Raw genomic sequence first — 18,286 nt, 5'->3', positions numbered from 1 at the left:
CACAGCTTCTTTAGCCAATCATCTATCATAGGACACTTCTGTTGCTTCCATGTCCTGACCACCGTAAATAATGGTGCTATGAACATCGGTGTGCAAATATCTTTTCAGATATGGGTTTTCAAGTCTTTGAGTAAATACCCAGTAGAGAGATAGCTGGATTATATGGTAGATCAATTCTTAGTTTTTTGAGGATCCTCCATACTGTTTTCCATAGTGGTTACACCAATTTACAGTCCCAACAGGAATGTATGAGAGTTCCTATTTCTCCATATCCTCCCCAGCATTTATTATTAACTGTCCTGCTGATTATAGCTATTCTAACAGGTGTGAGATGGTATCTCATTGAGGTTTTGATTTGCAATTCCCTAATATCTAGCAATGTTGAGCGTCTTTTCATATATTTGTTGGCCATTTGTATGTCCTCTAGGGAGAAGTGTCTGTTCGGGTCCCCTGCCCATTTTTTGATTAGACCATTTGTTTTTTGTTGTTGTTATTGAGTTGTATGAGTTCTTTGTATATTTTGGATATTAGGCCCTTATCAGAGGCATTGCTTGCAAATATATTTTCCCATTTGTATGGTTATCTCTCTATCTTGTGGATGATTTCTTTTGCTGAGCAGAAGCTTTTGAGTTTGATGTAGTCCCATTCATTTATTTTAGCTTTTACTTCCCTTGAGGTCAAATTCATAAAATCCTCTTTAAGTTCAAGGTCCTTAAGTTTAGTTCCTATGCTTACTTCTATGCACTTTACTGTTTCAGATCTCATATTCAGGTTCCATTCTGAGTTCATTTTGGTGTGTGGTGATAGACAAAAGTCTCGTTTCACTCTTTTGCAGGTGTCTTCCCAGTTTTCCCAGAACCACTTATTGAAGAGGCTTTCTTTCTCCACTGTATGTTTTCAGCTTTTTTGTCAAAAATTATTTTCCCATATAAATATGGGTTTACTTTTGGACTCTCGATTCTGCTCCACTGGTCCGTGTGTCTGTTTTCCTGCCAATACCATGCCATTTTGATTACTGTCATTTTGTAGTATAATTTGAAGTCGGGCAGAGTGATGCCTCCAGCCCCGTTCTTTTTTCTCTGGATGGCTTTGTCAATTCACGGTCTTTTGTGCTTCCATACAAATTTGATGATTTTTTGTTCTATTTCTTTAAAAAATGCCAATGGGATTTTGATGGGGATTGCATTAAATCTGTATAGTGCTTTAAGTAATATGGTCATTTTAATAATATTGATTCTTCCAATCCAAGAACACAGAATATTTTTCCATTTCTTTGTGTCTTCTTCGATTTCTTTTAATAGGGTCTTGTAGTTTTCATTATATAGGTCCTTCACATGTTTTGTTAAATTTATTCCTAGGTATTTTATTCTTTTTGTTGCAATTGCTAAAGAAATTACTTTTTCCACTTCTTTTTCTGATGCTTCGTTATTAGAATATAGGAATGCTATGGATTTTTTAACACTAATTTTGTATGCAGAAACTTTGCTGTATTTGCTTATTGTTTCTAGCAGTGCTCTTGTGGAGTCTTTAGGGTTCTCTATATAGAGAATCATGTCATCTGCAAATAGTGATAGTTTAACTTCTTTGTTTCTTATTTGGATGCCTTTTATATCTTTCTCTTGTCTGATTGCACTTGCTAGGACCTCCAATGTTATATTGAATAACAGGGGCGAGAGTGGAGAGCCTTGCCTTGTTCCTGATCTTAGAGGGAAGGTTTTTACTTTTTCACTATTAAGTATAATTTTCCCTGTGCCTCTGGGATGAAGCCCACTTGATCGTGGTGTATAATCTTTTTAATATGTTGCTATATTCGGTTCGCTAGTATCTTATTTAGGATTTTTGCATGTGTGTTCATGAGAGATATTAGTCTGTGGTTTTCTTTTTTTGTGTGTTATCTTAACCAAGTTTTGTTATCAGAGTAATATTGGCCTCATAAAATGAGTTGGGAAGTATTGTCTCCTCTTCGAATTTTTGGAAGAGTTTGAGGAGATGAGGTATTAGATCTTCTTTGAATGTTTGGTAGAATTCACTGGTGAAGCCATCTTGTCCTGGACTTTTACCTTTTGGTAGGTTTTTGATGATTGTTTCAATTTCCATACTGCTGATGAGTCTATTTAGAATTTCCAGTTCTTCTTGATTCAGCCTAGGAAGGTTGTATTTTTCTAAGTATTAGTCCATTTCTTCTAGGTTATTAAATTCGGTGTTAAATACTTTTTCATAGTATTATTGTATGATCCTTTGTATTTCTGCAATGTCAGTTGTAATTTCCCCTCTTTCATCCCTGATTTTGTTGATTTGTGTCCTTTCTCTTTTTTCTTTAATGAGTCTGGCCAGAAGTTTGTCCATTTTATTAACCTTCTCAAAGAACTAGGTCTTTGTTGCATTTATTTTTTCTATCATTTTGTTTCATTTTCAATTTCATTTATTTCTACTCGAACTGTTCTTATTTCTTTCCTTCTGCTGATTTTATTTGTTCTCCTTTTTCTAATTTTTTTTACTCGAACATTTATTATTTCTTTCCTTCTGCTGATTTTATTTTTCTCCTTTTTCTAATTTTTTAAGATGAAGCATTTATTTCTTTTATTATTTCTTTCCTTTTGCTGATTTTATTTGTTCTCCTTTTTCTAATTTTTTAAGATGAAGCGTTAGGTTGTTTATTTGGGCTCATTCTTATTTTTGGAGATAGGACTGTAATGATATGAACTCTCCTCTTATGACCACTTTTGCCATGTCCTAAAAGTTTTGATATGTTGTACTATCATTCTCATTCATTTCTATGTATCTCTTGATCTCTCTTTTTATTTCTTCTCTGACCCAGTTATTCTTCAGTAGCATGTTGATTAATCTCCATATATTTGTGGTTCTTCCTGATTTCTTTTTGCAGTTGATCTCTAATTTCAAAGCAAACAAATAATAAATCTTAACTCCTTTGTCACATCATGCACAAAAGTTAATTCACAATGGACCACAGAAAGGTAGTATAATAAATATTGTTGATATCAGCTTTACATTGGGTAATGCAAGCATTTCTTTACTAAGATACAAAAAAAAAAAAAAAACACTAAAAATAGAGGAAAAATAATAAATTGAACTTAAAAACTTTAATAAGAAAGTGAAAAGATATGCACCAGGCTGGAAGAAAATATTCAGTACACATATCAAATCAATACTCACATTCAGAATATATAAAGCATTTCTACAAAGCAATTAGAAAAAATAACTCAATGGAAAGGTGAGAAAAATACTTGAATAGGCACTTCATAAACAGCATATCCAAATAAACAATAAAAATAAAGAAAAAAGTTCAAAAGTATTACTCATCATGGAAATGATTATTAAGACTATAATGAGATATCATTGTGTGTGTGTGTATGCAACTCTGTTACTTACCTTTGGGGATTACTTAAATTAAAACCAAGAATAAAAATAAAAATATAACTGCATTAATTGTTTTACATATCATGAACAAATGCTGCTCTTTTAAATTATTTTTTCAATTACAATTGACATTCAATATTATTTTATATTAGTTTCAGGTGTACAACATAGTGGTTAGACACATATAATTTATGAAGTGATCCTCCCAACAAGTCTAGTAACCACCTGGCACCATAAGCAGTTGTTACTATATTATTGACTATATTCCCTATGGTGTATTTTACATCTGCATGACTATTTTGTAATTACCAATTTGTACTTCTAACCCCTTCATCTTTTTCACCCAGCCTCCAATCTCCTCCCATCTGGCAACCATCAGTTTGTTCTCTGTAACTGTGAGTCTGTCTCTGTTTTGTTTGTTCATTTATTTTGTTCTTTAGATTCCACATATAAGTGAAATCATATGGTATTTGTCTTTCTCTGAATTTCACTTAGTATAGTACTCTCTGGGTCAATCCATGTCCTCATAAATGATAAGATTTCATTTTTTATGGCCCAGTAATATTCCATTGTATATATGTATTATATTTTCCTTATACAAATTTTTTTTAATTTAATGAAAGAGAAAGATATATTTAGCTGAAAACTAAGCAGTCTAGTAGCTAGCATAAATTTTTATTTGATAGTGAAAATTAGAAAATATTAAATATCTTAGATAACTTAAAATAAGGATTGATTAATTTTGTATTAAAATTTTATCCCATTATTAATAATAAAATATTTTTAGCTATCTTATAATGCATACAGATTCTAAAAGAAATTACACAAAATTTTGGCTATGTGTTTTATTCAATGTGCTATAAAAATTCTGGTATGTTCAAAAAGAGTCAGCATTGCTAATATACAACAATTTTAGGAATTAATACTGAGAACTTACAAGTATTAGTTATATTCGAATACATGGAAATGGACATTTTTAGCTTTCACTGCTTCTTATCATTCTTTTGCTTCAAAGCTAGGCATTTTTTGACATTTCTATCAATGTATGGAAGAAGAAACAGACACATCCTATATGTTTCAAAACTGTTTTTAAAGCCAGGCTTCACACTTAACAGTAATATATATGACAGGGAAAGATAGATTTTAAAATGTATTTCCTTAGTTTGTTGTTTTTTAGATTTTAAAAGCCTGAGCAATATTCATTAGCAGGTCTTGGGGTAGATTAGATATATGCTTATCTTCCGTAAAATGGGAGAAAAATTATTTTGAACACGGTTGCTTTTCAGATAATTTTAAGATTGACTTTAGGAACAAATACATATGGAAGTTCAAGGTGTGAAAGTTGGAAAATCTATGCATATAATCAATCAAAACAGATTGAAATTACAAAATTTTATAAATTTGTGTCTTGGAAATTCTGTAAATGTAAGATGGAATGATGGGAGTATTTCACCTGTAAGTTGATTTTGATTGTGGAAAATCAGAGGTTAAGATAAAGAAGAAAACATTTTCCATTTGTAAATTTAAAAATTGATTTCTACTAATACGTGCAAATTCATGTACAAACTATCAAAATAATAAGTATCTAAATGGTGCTGCTATACATAGTAAGTGAGATCAATGTTTTCTCAACTTTGTAAAGGTATGTACTAAAGATAACTGAAAATGCAATTTAAATAAAATTATTCTAGATTTTTTTTAAAAGTGTATTTTAATTATAAAGAGAGTCTTTAATTTTTTTCATTGTTGAAGTTAGGTTTAGCATCAATATCTACAGGGTTAAAAAATGATATTTTTAGCTAGTTTAAGATCCATATTTTAAGATGGTCATTTTTGAGAAGATTCAATTTAATATATTTTCACTAAGATTTCCTTTCAAAAAGGATTTATTTTGAATTAGAAAATGAAATATACCCGGCTTTTCTTCCTCTGGTTGATTCTCTAAATGACAATTTTGCTTAGTTGAAAGCTATTGTCCAGAAACATAAAGTAATATCAATTTGCCTTCAGGAACACATTCTCAACCTCTTGACCCCAGATGAGTCACTAAAACTTTATACATATTATGATCCATCTTGTGATAGTGAGGAATAAATTGTTTTTATTTGTACGTGTTTTCCTCCCAACAAAATCTATTGGATTGTCAGAGGAAAGCCTGTGTTCCTACAACTTTATCACTCAAAAATACTAAAGTGAAAAAATACTTCTTCCTGGATTCAATAAAGAGAGCTTTTCTTCCCTTTTTTAAAATAATAGTCTCTAGGATATAAGATGTTCTCTCAGCCATAATCCAAGCTAAACATCAGGAAATTGTTTAGGATTTCACTTCTTCCTTCTGAGGGTTCAGTAAAGGCCACGAGGAATTTAAAAAAAAAAAATTAGACAGAATATTTAACTGATCATCTAAAAAAGAAGACATCTCTCCAAAACATTATTATTTCATAGAACTGTGAAGGCTTCTGCATTCCAGCACTTACAGTCACATTCCTTTCGATCTAAATTAGACAGACATGTTTTGGAGCTATGCCACCCATTTCAGGATTTAAACCTACATCTTCCTACTTTGTTCTGCTTCCAGCCCCCATCCTACATTCTACCTCTGAAAACTCTTCATTCTGACAACTCCCTCTATATAGCACTTATTTATTCATTCATTACTGGAGTATGTATTGTGTCCTAAGCCATTCTTGAGTGTGTACTGAGCAGATCAGTGATTGCAACAAAGATCTCTCCCCTTTTGGAGATTGTATTTTGTCATAAAGAGATATAGATAGATAAATAAGAGTGAAAAATTAAATTATATAGTATATTAGAAATATGGAAATAAAACAAAGGATAAGGAAGATTGGGAATATGGATTGTGACTTTAAATACAGTGGTCAGGGTAGGCCAGTTGAAAAAAAAACATTTAAATAAATCTTAAATGGAGTAAGGTAATCATCACTACAGATATTTGGAGGAAGAACATGCCAAGCAGAGTAAGTCAGTACAAAAGCCTAAGTTAGGAATAAAGCTAACATGCTCTAGAAGGATAAAGAAGGTCCTTAACCCCAGAGAGAGTAAACAAGAGAATAAAGAAGAATAGCAGATAAGGCTAGAGAGGTGAGTCCAGTTATGTAAGGCCTTAGAGGCAATGGTAAGGAATGTAGCTTTCTTCTGCGACAATGGGAACCAATAATAATTATATGATTCATCTTAAGTTTTCAAGTTACTATCTTGCAAGTAAGACGCAGAAGCAACGATTACTAAAAAGAGGTTATTGCAGTAATCTAAGGAAGAACTACTGGTGGCCCAGGCAAAGTGGTAGAATTATTTTGGTAGAAGTGGTAAGAAATGGTCATAAAATGAAGATTTTTGAAGTAAAATCCAACAGAGTTTTCTGACCAAATGCCTGTGAGATGACTAAGATGGAGAAGAGGAAAGGAAGACTCCAAAGTTTTAGACATGATAAATCACTGATAGTGTTCCTTAATCGTCATTACAAGTGCGTGGAAAGAAAGAGAAAAACAGAGATAGAGACACAGAGAAGGAGACAAAATGAAAAAAAGAAAAGAAGAGAAAATTAGATGAAAAATTAAACTGAATTTTACACTTTTATGTCGATGGTATAAGTGCAAAGGAAAGAACAGAATTTAAATACTAGTTCTTCCATTTATTATGCAAATAATTTAACTTCCTGACCTTCAGTTTATGTCTCTAAAAGTGCTTATCGTCTATTTATTAAGATGATATTGAGAGAATTTAATAAGATAACATAAAATGCCTACAATACTTTCTTTTTCTTTTTTTAACCATTAAGTATTACTAAAAAAATTTTAAAAATTGAAGTTGCTTAAAGAACAAAAATGGAAAAGTGTGAAACTAGATACTCCATATCAGTAAACCAGCTCAGGAATTCTCAAACACAATTTTTCAGATGTCATTAAATTTCCATCTACTATATTAGGTTTACAGTTTTTATATTTTCTCTCCCCATAAAAAGTTACCCAAAATTCATCTAAAATGGTTATTTCCTGAGAGCAATGCAATATAAAGCAATTTCACACTAATATGTTCTTATGGAGAACTGAGCCTCAGTTATGGTTTTTTCTAAGTGGAAAACAAGGGATATATATAGTGCCAAATAGGAAAAGAAAAAATGGACACAATACTAAATTTAGTTCATGAATTGACAGCCTTACAAGATGAACCCAAATCTACATTATAAAATATGACTAGAGCATTACTAGATATCCAAATGGAATAACCATCTTTCCTCATTGTGTATTTCAGAGATTTTTTAAAAAGTCTATTCTTTAAATCTTTTCAGCAAGCTTAAAGTAAATTCAATACAAGTTTATTTTCCCCAGAACAATTTCATGTCATAGTTTAGACCAGATAGTAAATGGATATCTAAGTCACAACCACAGCAAAACATAACATCATTTGGTTTATTTCTAAGTTATAAATCAAAATATATAAAAGGCCCTGACATTTAAAATACTAGGAAGCTGCAATTAAATGATTGCCAATACTTGTTAGTATAGCCCACATAATTTCATCTACCAGGTAACAATTCAAATTACTTTATACTGAATGAAAGTTTGGAAATTAGTGAAAGAGGGATTAGTGGGGGGTTGGGGTGAGTGGGGGATCAGATATTAAAGAAAGTTCTCCACAATAAGAAAAGTTGATGCCAGATGTATACTTGTTTCTACACAAAGGAATGAACAACAGAATGATGAAAATATTCATAATTTTTTAAGCTTCATTTTTAAATTTCTTTAGTAGATAATTGGCTGTAGCCAACAAACAAACAAACAAACAAACAAAAAAAGTAGACCAAAAAAAGAAAACCTCCTCACAATGTATTGTGGAATTTATAACTTATGTGGAAATAAAGCTATGACAGTAATAACTCTAAGACAAGATAAATATATTGGACTATATTGTTATAAATTTCTTATATTTTATGTGAAGTGGTATAGTGCTATTCAAAAGTACAGTGTGGAAAGTTAAAGATTCATATTGTAAATCCAAATACAGCCACTAAAAAATATTTTTAAAAAGGAAAGATACCACTAATTCTACAAATAAAATGAAATACTTAAAAAGTACTCAATCCGAATTAAGGAAAGAAAAGAGAAAAAAGCGGACCAAAGACCAGATGGGACAAATGCAAAACAACTGGCAAGATTATAGACATAAACATAACAATATTAATAGTCATATTAAATGTAAATGGTCTGCACTCTAATTAAAAGGCATAAATTTTCAGATTGGATTAAAAAAAAATCAATACCCACTATATCTTGTCTATATAATTTTAAAAATAGAGACAAAGGATAAAAATAAAAGAATGGAAAAAGGCATACCACGCAAACCCTAAAGAAAGATGGAGTGGCTATATTAATGTCAGAAAAAAGTACACCAGAATAAGAATAACATCGTGAATAAAGAGAGGTATTTTTATAATGATACAGGGTCATATTATCAAGAAGATACAAAAATTTTAAACTTACATGCCACTAACAAGAGCTTCAAAATATATGAAGCAATAACTGAAAAAAAATTAAAGGGAAGCAGCCAAATCAAAAGTTGATGTCAATGCTCCACTCTCAGTCTTTGATAATACAAGTAGACATAAAATCAATAGTGATATACAAGACTTAGGCAAAACTGTCAATCAGCTTGACCTAATTGACACTGATAAAACATTCTAGCAAACCACAGCAGAATACACATTCTTTTCAAGCTTACATGGAATAGTCATGGAGATAGAACATTTGTTGGACTTTAAAATGTCTTAATAAATTTAAAATGAATTAAATCTTCCAACAATTGAATTAAAGTAAAAATTACTAACAAATAAAGGAAATCCTCAAATATTTGAAAATTGAATGGCTAATTTTTAATAATGCCATTTAGTTTAAGAAATCACAGAAGAAAATAAGATGTATTGAACTGAAAAATAATAAAAACATAAGAGAGTGATATTTGCAGTATACAAGAATGACAGTATCCATAAGCTTCAATGATTAATTCTACCACACATTAAAGAAAGGAAAAATGCGAAATGTCTCAGAAAACATTGGAGAAGGAAAAAGCTTAACAGTTCATTTTGTGAGGCCAGTATTATCTTGAAATCAAAAACACAAAGATATAAGAAAGCAACCTACAGACAAGTGTTTTTCTAGAAATGGAAAGAAACTTTGTATTTTCTAGAATAGAATAGAAAAAAGTGGATACTAGAATATAGAGAAACTTTTTCAACCTGATAAAAGATAACTATGAAAAAATTAATGGTGAAAACCTGAATGTTTTCCTCTTAAGATCAGGAAAAAATAAAGGATATTCATCTTAATACTTCTATTACACACGTCGCAACAGAAGTTCTAGAAAGTGCACTAAGGCAATAAAAAGAAGTCAAAAGCAATGAAGATGTAAATAAAGATGTAAAATTTCTTCACTCATGGTTCACAACATTATGTATATAAAAATATCTTGAGTAATCTACAAAAAATTTACCACAACCAGTAAGTGATTTTTACAAGGTTACAGAATACAAGAGCAGAACTCAAAAGTTAAATGTATTTCAGCAGACTAACAACAAAAAGGTAGAAAATAAAATAAAACATATACTTTAAAAAAGAATCAAAGAACTTAAAATATATTAGAAAACTTGATAATACTAAGATATCAATTCACTCTTAATTGATATGTGGATTCAGTGTAATCCCAAATTCCTAGCAGGTTTTTCTGAGGATTTGACAAACTGATTTTAAAATTTATGGAAATATAATATAAATATAGATAACTTAGGAAGAGAGTAAAATGGAATATAAGGAAAAATAGAAAACATTTACATTTCCATGATGAACAATGGAAATAACTTAGGTATAATAAAGAGAGTATGTTATTGGTATATGAGTACAGTTAGGGAGATCAATGGAACCAAACAGAAAGTCCAAAAATTGAATTTCACATATATAATAAATTGATTTTCAACAAAGATTCCAAGGTATATTAATGGAGAAAGAACAGTCTCAAAAAACTATACTAGAAAAATTAAATACCTATTTGGGGAAAAGAGAAACAATGACCTTACTACACACTATACATAAAAATTAAATTGACATGGATCACAGCCCCAAACAACATAGAGGAAAAGCTCGGGTTACAAAAAGCACAACCATTAAAATACTGAAAAATCACACCATCAAAATAAAAACTTTGTGGTCTTGGAAGCCATCGCTGAAATGAAAAATAAAAAGAAAAACAGTCTTCAGTCTGGAGGATAATTCCCATTATTCTTGGTGAACATATTTAGCGAATAGCTTGTATCCAGAATATATTTAAAAATTCTTACAACTCATCAATATGAGAAACAATATAATTTGGCAAAATTTGAATGTACATATCACAAGAGTAGATATATAAATGACCAGAAATGTCAAATGATATAAAAAGATGCTCATTATCAGTAAATCAGGGAAATGCATGTTAAATTCAACTTACATGAGATCCACTTGAACAGTTAGAACTGAAAAGATTTTTCCCAAGTTTGGTGATAGATGCAGAGCAGTGGTAGCTTTCATGCCTTGTTGCTGGAAATGCAAAACAGTACAACTACTTTGAAAAACAGTTTGGCTGTCTCTCAACATGTTAAGCATATACTTCTTATATCACCCAGCCATTCCACTCTTTGGGATTTCAGGAATATAAATAAAGAACACATATTCACAAAAATATTTGTGCACAAATGTTCGTAGTAGTTTTACTCATTATAGCCCAAACTACAAAACAACCTAATAGCCATCAAAGGTGAATAGAGGAAGCAATTGTGTAATACTCTCCACGAAATATTATTCAGCAATAAAAATGAGCAAACTCATGACACACACAAATGAATCTCAAAATACTATACTGACAGAGAAGCCAGACCCAAAAGAATACATACTGTACTATTTTATTTATATAAAATTCAAGAATAGGCAAAACAAGAGAAAAAGTTTCCTTAGGCTTAGATATTCTGGAAAACTTCAGAAAGCAATTAATAGTTGCCTGGATTGGGTTTGGAGAAAAGTTTCCTGTAAATGGACATGAAAAACCTTTTGGGGGGTAATGGAAATTTTCAATATCTTGACGATAGTGAGAGTTACAAGAATGTATACTTAAAATAGGTACAAGGAAAATAATAAAAATCAATACCAAACAATCTATGCTCAAATCAATCTCTGTGATTGATCACCTTAGCCCACCCTGAATTATTTTCCCTATATGGTCGATGAAATAATATAGTTCCTGACATAGAGTAGATAGTCAAAAAATATTAGTTTCATTCTATTCAGTAATATTAAAGTATACAGATAGAAATATGTATTTTTACAGCTGGAAATACATTCTATTTTTGGTCCATATTTAAAAATTATCTATTAGGCACCATGTAAAAAACTCTCTTTGAGCATACTGGACTTTCTTCAACCCTTAAAATCACTAAAAGTTTAATTTTTCCAGTTTAATTTTTAAAAATCCACAATGTGTGTCAGTGCCCCATGCCTTTCCACTGCAATGGCAGAAAGGGAAAGCAAGTGAGTGGTTCATTATGGAAGGTTAACAAAACTGAGGGCACCACGGTTTTTTGTTAAAGATTCAGAATATGTACATCTTAAGAAATAGAAAAATGCAGAGCTAAAAATGTACGTTTAAAAGTCTTCTCAAATAGACAGGCAAAAATAAATTGCATTTACAATAGAAAAAAATATGCTGTCTCATTTCACAGTTGGTAGTATTCTACTAAAATATGAAAATGCTTGTTTTAGCAAATGTGTGCTTCCTCATGTTACAGAATTTACGCAGATCATTAAGATCATCTTATGTCATAGTGAATTTTCGATGCATTATTTACTAAAGTAAGTTAGTATAAGATATATCTATACAATGTCAAATTATCTAAATGATAAGTGAAAGGATTTAAATTTCTGTCAGGATGAAGAATTTAGACCTTCAGTTTGGCCTACACAGCCCAAAATCGATGTTCTTAGGTACTGATATTAGACGAGAGAAAAATTTTTGATGTAGAATTAAGTAGGTGGACCAAGAATAATTTAAATGATGCTTCATTATCTTTTTTCTCAATACTTTAATAGTTTTATTGAGGTATAATTAATATAAAAATAACTGCACATTTAATGTACATAGTTTGAAGAGTACGGACATATGCATACACCTCTAATACCATCACTGACAATTCAGGTAATAAGCATGTCCATCACCTCCAAAAGTTTCCTGTTATCCTTTTGTGTTTTTTTAGAGGGGAGGGAGTATTTTCTTTTAGTAAGAACATGAGATCTGCTCTCTTAAAATTTTAAGTGTACAATACTGCATTATTAACTATAGGCAGTATATTGTATAGCAGATTTATTCATCTTGCATAACTGAAACTTTATATCCATTGAGCACAACTTCCCATTTCCTCTTCCCCTGGCCCCTGGCAAACATCATTCTTTATTCTGCTTCTTTGAGTTTGACGATTTTAGAAATCTCCTATAAATAGAATCACACAATATCTGTTTGTCTATGACTGGCTTATTTAGTATACCTCCAAGTACAACCATACCATTGCTAAGATTTCTCTCTTTTAGAAGACTGAATAATATTCCATTAGATGCATATACCACTTTTTTCTTTTTATCTATTTATCTGTCGATGGACATTTGAATTGTTTTCACATCTTGGCTACTGTGAATAATGCTGCAGTGAAGATGGGAGGGCAGATATCTCTTTGAGATTCTCATTTCAACTCTTTTGGACATATACCCAGGAGGGGATAGCTGGATCACATGGTAATTTTATTTTTAATTTTTACTGGAACCTCCATACAATTTTCCATCACTGCTATGCAATTTTACAGTGTAGAAGGATTTCTATTCCTTCACACCCTCAGCAACACTAGTTATCTCTTCTCTTTTTAATAAAAGCCATCCTGACAATTGTGCGGTGACATCTCATTGTGTTTTTGATTTTCATTTCCCTGGTCATTAGTGATGTTAAGCACCTTCTCTTATATCTGGTGGCTATTTGTCTGTCTTTAGAGAAATGACTATTCCAGTCCACTACCTGTTTTTTAATGTTTGCTGTTGTTGTTTTTTTTTTTTACTATTGAGTCATAGGAGTTTTTAAAATATATTTTGTATATTAACCCCTTATAAGATAAATGGTTTGCAAATATTTTCTTCTATTTCATAGGTTGCCTTTTGATTATGTTGATTATTTCTTTTGTTGTTCAGAAGAGTTCTAGTTTGATGGAGTTTCTCTTCTCTACTTTTGCTTTTTCTGCTGTGCTTTTGATGTCATATCCCAAAAATCATTGTCAAGACCAATGTAAAAGTTGTTTCTTTATAGTTCCTTCCAGAAGTTTTACATTTTAAGATCTTGCATTTAAATTTTTAATCCATTTCAAGGTGATTTTTATATCGTCGAGACAAGGGTCCAATTTCATTGTTCTGCATGTGGATACCTAGTTTTCCCAACACCATTTATTGAAGAGACTATCCTTCTCCATTGTGGGTTGTTGGTGTCCTTGTCAAAGATCAGTGACCATAAGTGCATAAATTTATTTATAGGCTCTCCATTCTGTCTCATTGTTTTATATTCTGTCTTTATGACAGTACTATACTGTTTTAACTACTATAGCTTTGTGATATATTTCAAGATCAAGAAAGGTGATGCCTTCAGCTTTGTTCTTCTTTCTCAAGATCATTTAAGGTAGTCTGGGTCTTTTGAGTCTCCACATGAATTTTAGGGTTGTTTTGCTATTTCAGTTTTAAAAATGCCATTGGAATTTGATGGGTATAGCATTGAATCTACAGGTCATTTGGGGTAGTATGAACATTTTAATAATTAGTAAGACATCCAATGCATGAACATGAGCTGTCTTTTCACTTATTTGTGTTTGTTTTTAAATTCCTTTTATCAACGCTTTGTAGTTTTTAATATTCAAGTCTTTCACCTCCTTGGTTAAATTTATTCTTATTTTATTCTTTTTGACACTATTGTGAGATTGTTTTCTTAATTTTCTTTTTGGATAGTTCATTGTTTGTGTATAGAAACACCACTGATTTTTGTATATTGATTTTATATCCTGCAACTTTACTAAATTCAATGATTAGTTTTAACAGTTTTTCAGTGGAGTCTTTAAGATTTTCTATATACATACAATCATGTCATGTGCAAGCAGACGATTTTACTACTTCTTTTCTAATTTAGAAGTCTTTTATTTCTTTTCCTTCTCTAGTTACTCTAAATAGGACTTTCAACACTATATTGAATAGAAGTGATGAGAGTGGGCATCCTTGTCTTATTCCCAGTCTTAGAGAAAAACTTTGTTTTTCACAATTTAATATGATGTTAGCTGTGCTTTTACCTTAATTTAAAGTAAGTTCTACAATTACAAAATTCTTTTCATATGCAGAACTCTATGTTGTGCAGAATTAAAATTCATAAAACACTGTCCCTATCAATAAGGAACTCATATTCTGGTGAAGGAGAAGCTGATGGATGAATTTATTAGTTAAAGAGACATTGTGACATGAAAAATTTGGAGGTTTTGTTTGTTTGTTTTCCCTATTCATTGCATGTTTTTAACATGAGGAATAATTTAGAAGAACATGAATGGATTTTTTATATCTGGTACAGTATTGCTCCTTTGTTTGAAGAGCTCTCCTATCTTCCATAGCCTTCCTTACCATTTAGACAAAACAAAATCTTCTTAAAGTTTCTCATATTAATCTCCTCTTCTGATGTATATCTTCTAAACTATGAGTTTAACATAATTTTGTATAATATTTGAGAGAGATTATAAAAGAGAATTGACCTCTCACACTATGATGGTAAAAGATGAAGTTTCTCTCATTAACATCACAGAACAATTACACACTAGATTACAAGGTGATTTTATAGCAAGTGTTGTCTTTTTCACATGAATATACTGCAATCCCCTTATACAAGAAACTGTCTTCTGTTTATTTGCACCATGGTGACTAGTGAGTGTTAAGGACATTGTAGGTGTTTAATAAGTATTTCTTGACTTGCATGTGGATTAATATGTTATGGACTTTATGTTTGTGTCCCCTCAAATTTTACATGTTGAAATCCAACCCCCAATGTGATGGTATTTGAAGGTGGAGACTTTAGGAGATAATCAGGTCATGAGGATGGCAGCATCTTGAATAAAATTAGTGTCCTTATAAGAAGATGCCATATTGCTAGCTTTCTCTTTTTCCCATGTGAGGATACAAAAGAAGTCAGCATTCCGCAAACCAGAGAGGGCTCGTACCACAAGCTGACCGTGCTGGCACCCTGATCTCAGATTTCAGCCCCCAGAACTGTGAGAAATAAATTTCTGTTATTTATAAGCCAGCCAGTCAATTGTACTTTGTTATAGCAGCCCAAAATTTCAAAGACAATGTACCTAGAATTATCCTCAGGGATAATCTTTCTTCCTTAGCCCCTATTTTAGGTGTTGCCTCTTCACAGACCTTACTTTAATCTCCAGTTATTTTTTAGAAATATGATGCCTTAAGATAAATATATTGATTTAAAAACTAGCCACTTTTTTATCTAAAAATAGCATTTCTGATATCTAGCTTTAATCATGTGAGCATTAAGCTTTAGCTTGGTCTGTCAAGTGGTACAGGAATAATAGATACTATCTTGGCATGAACATCAATAAACCTATATTCTAGCTTCGGTTACTTAAATCTCACTTTCCTCTTTTATAAAAATAATGGTAAGATCATTGTCTGAACCAATCCACAGGACAAAGTGAAAATTCACAATAATATTTTCTTGTGGCTTAGGTGTTCTGGGAAAGATACCATGTGCACAGTACTTTGTATGCATTAATGTCATCTCTGATTTTTAGCACATAATAGTAAATCATCACTTATGTCTTATTGTAAAATATATGATGATAGACAAGATAGCATAGGAATTTTTATAATATAAAAAAAAAGCAACTTGAAAACTTTCTGTAGACTTCTAAAATTCCATTAGGCATTCCAATTCCATTCATGAGAAGTCTTAAAAAGAAAAAATAGCCTATTTCTTTTTGGCTGCAAAGTTTAACTACAAAAAATAAACCTAAGGAAGTAAAACAAAGTAGAAGTTAGTCTAGGCCACTGGTGTCTCAATGTTTCTGCATGTAGTAATGACCTGAGGATCTTTAAAAATACTGATGCTTGGCTCTCACATCCAGATATTCTGATTTAAATTGCACACAGTAAAACGTGGATATTTGAATTTTTTTAAAAGCTCCTGTGGTGATTCTAACATGCAGCTAAATTTGAGAACTTTATCCTAAACAATTGTCCAATCTTGTTTCAGTCTTCTTTCTCAACTGCTCCTTAGCTGTTGAAATTCTTCAGATTTAGTTTTGCTCTGCCTAATCAAGGTTTTAACTTTATAAATATTTCATTACTTAAAATTTGCAATTCACATACTTTATGCATAAGCTTTCTAAATGTGATATGTGAAAAATTTAACATTTGGTTCTAATTGTCCTTATAGTGTCCACTAATTCTGGGTGAACATTATTATTTTCCCTGATCAAACTACCATTTTCAGTTTTTAATAAAATTCAGAAGAAAATTTACTCATTTTCACCTTTATCCAAAATCATTCTGTTCAATGAAATGTCCCTATTGTATGTACAATGTCAAAGAGATATCACTTCCCCTACCCCAGGTGCATCACCTGGTTTTGTTTTTACCAAGCTATGCAGTACAAGGCATCAAAAGCAACTCTGAATGTTCTATTTCCTCGGGCCATCAAAGTTATTCCAATGTATTAATCAGTTGTAAGTCACCTGTTGGAAAAACCTCACCTCTGTGCCTTTGCTCAAGCTGCACATTTTTCTTGGAAAAATCTTTCTTATTCCTATCATCTGGATTTTGAACTGTTGCTCAAAGGTTTATGTTCCAGGGCTCAGCTTGAATATTACATCCACCATGAGGTCTGTTCTGAGCTCACTTTTCTGAGGGAGAATTGATCACTCTATCCCTTGGGAACTCACTGGGCAGCTGATGATTCTATCATAGACCTTAAAACTTACTTACATTATCAGTTTACCCAGTGGCTCTTGTTAAGTGCCTATAAATCACTCAAAGGTAGGAAACATATCTGACTTACTTTATGTCCCAAGTCCTCATCATTGTACTTGACACTGTAAATACAAAATAGGTATCCATTTACTCAATGAATTAAATTGCTTTTTAATGATAGGAGTATGCATTTGGAATTAGATATGAGTGTGAAGTCCAATTCTGCTTCTACTAGTATATTTTTTAACAAATTAAATAATTTTTCTAAGCCTAAATGACCTTATTTATAAAATGTGACTCATAAGAGTAGCCTTTAGGAGATGCTATGAAGATGCTATAAGATGATATTATATGCATAAAGTATCTCATAGCACATTCTCTCACAAGCCTTATCTCTGGTAAACTAGTACTAGTGAAATTCAGCATCAATGTCATGTCTACTCTCCAAAGCCTTTCTCCAGATTATAACTTTACCAGCACCACTTTCCATACTTTAACCAAACTTCACCTTTCCTAAATATTTTCACTAACAATTAATAAATTTCTTCCTTATTTTGTAATGTTATTAAATGATGTTGAGTTCTGGTTTCTAAATATTAGAAGCTAGCATTTACTCTTATCAAAGTACACATAATGCAAGTAATACTGAGTACATATCTTTATCACAGAACTTATCACATTTCATTACAATTGTTTCTCTGCTTATATGTTTTTCTAACTAAACTCCAAGTTCCTTGCCTTATTTATTAGTGTGTGTGTATATATATATGAGATCTTATATATATATATATATACAATTTTATATATCCATATATGTCTATATCTCT

Source organism: Pteropus alecto, unplaced genomic scaffold, assembly GCF_000325575.1.
Source record: "Pteropus alecto unplaced genomic scaffold, ASM32557v1 scaffold69, whole genome shotgun sequence".
In the NCBI taxonomy this organism is placed as follows: Eukaryota; Metazoa; Chordata; class Mammalia; order Chiroptera; family Pteropodidae; genus Pteropus; species Pteropus alecto.
The sequence above is the reverse complement of the archived record's forward strand: the minus strand, read 5'-3'. Positions refer to the sequence as shown.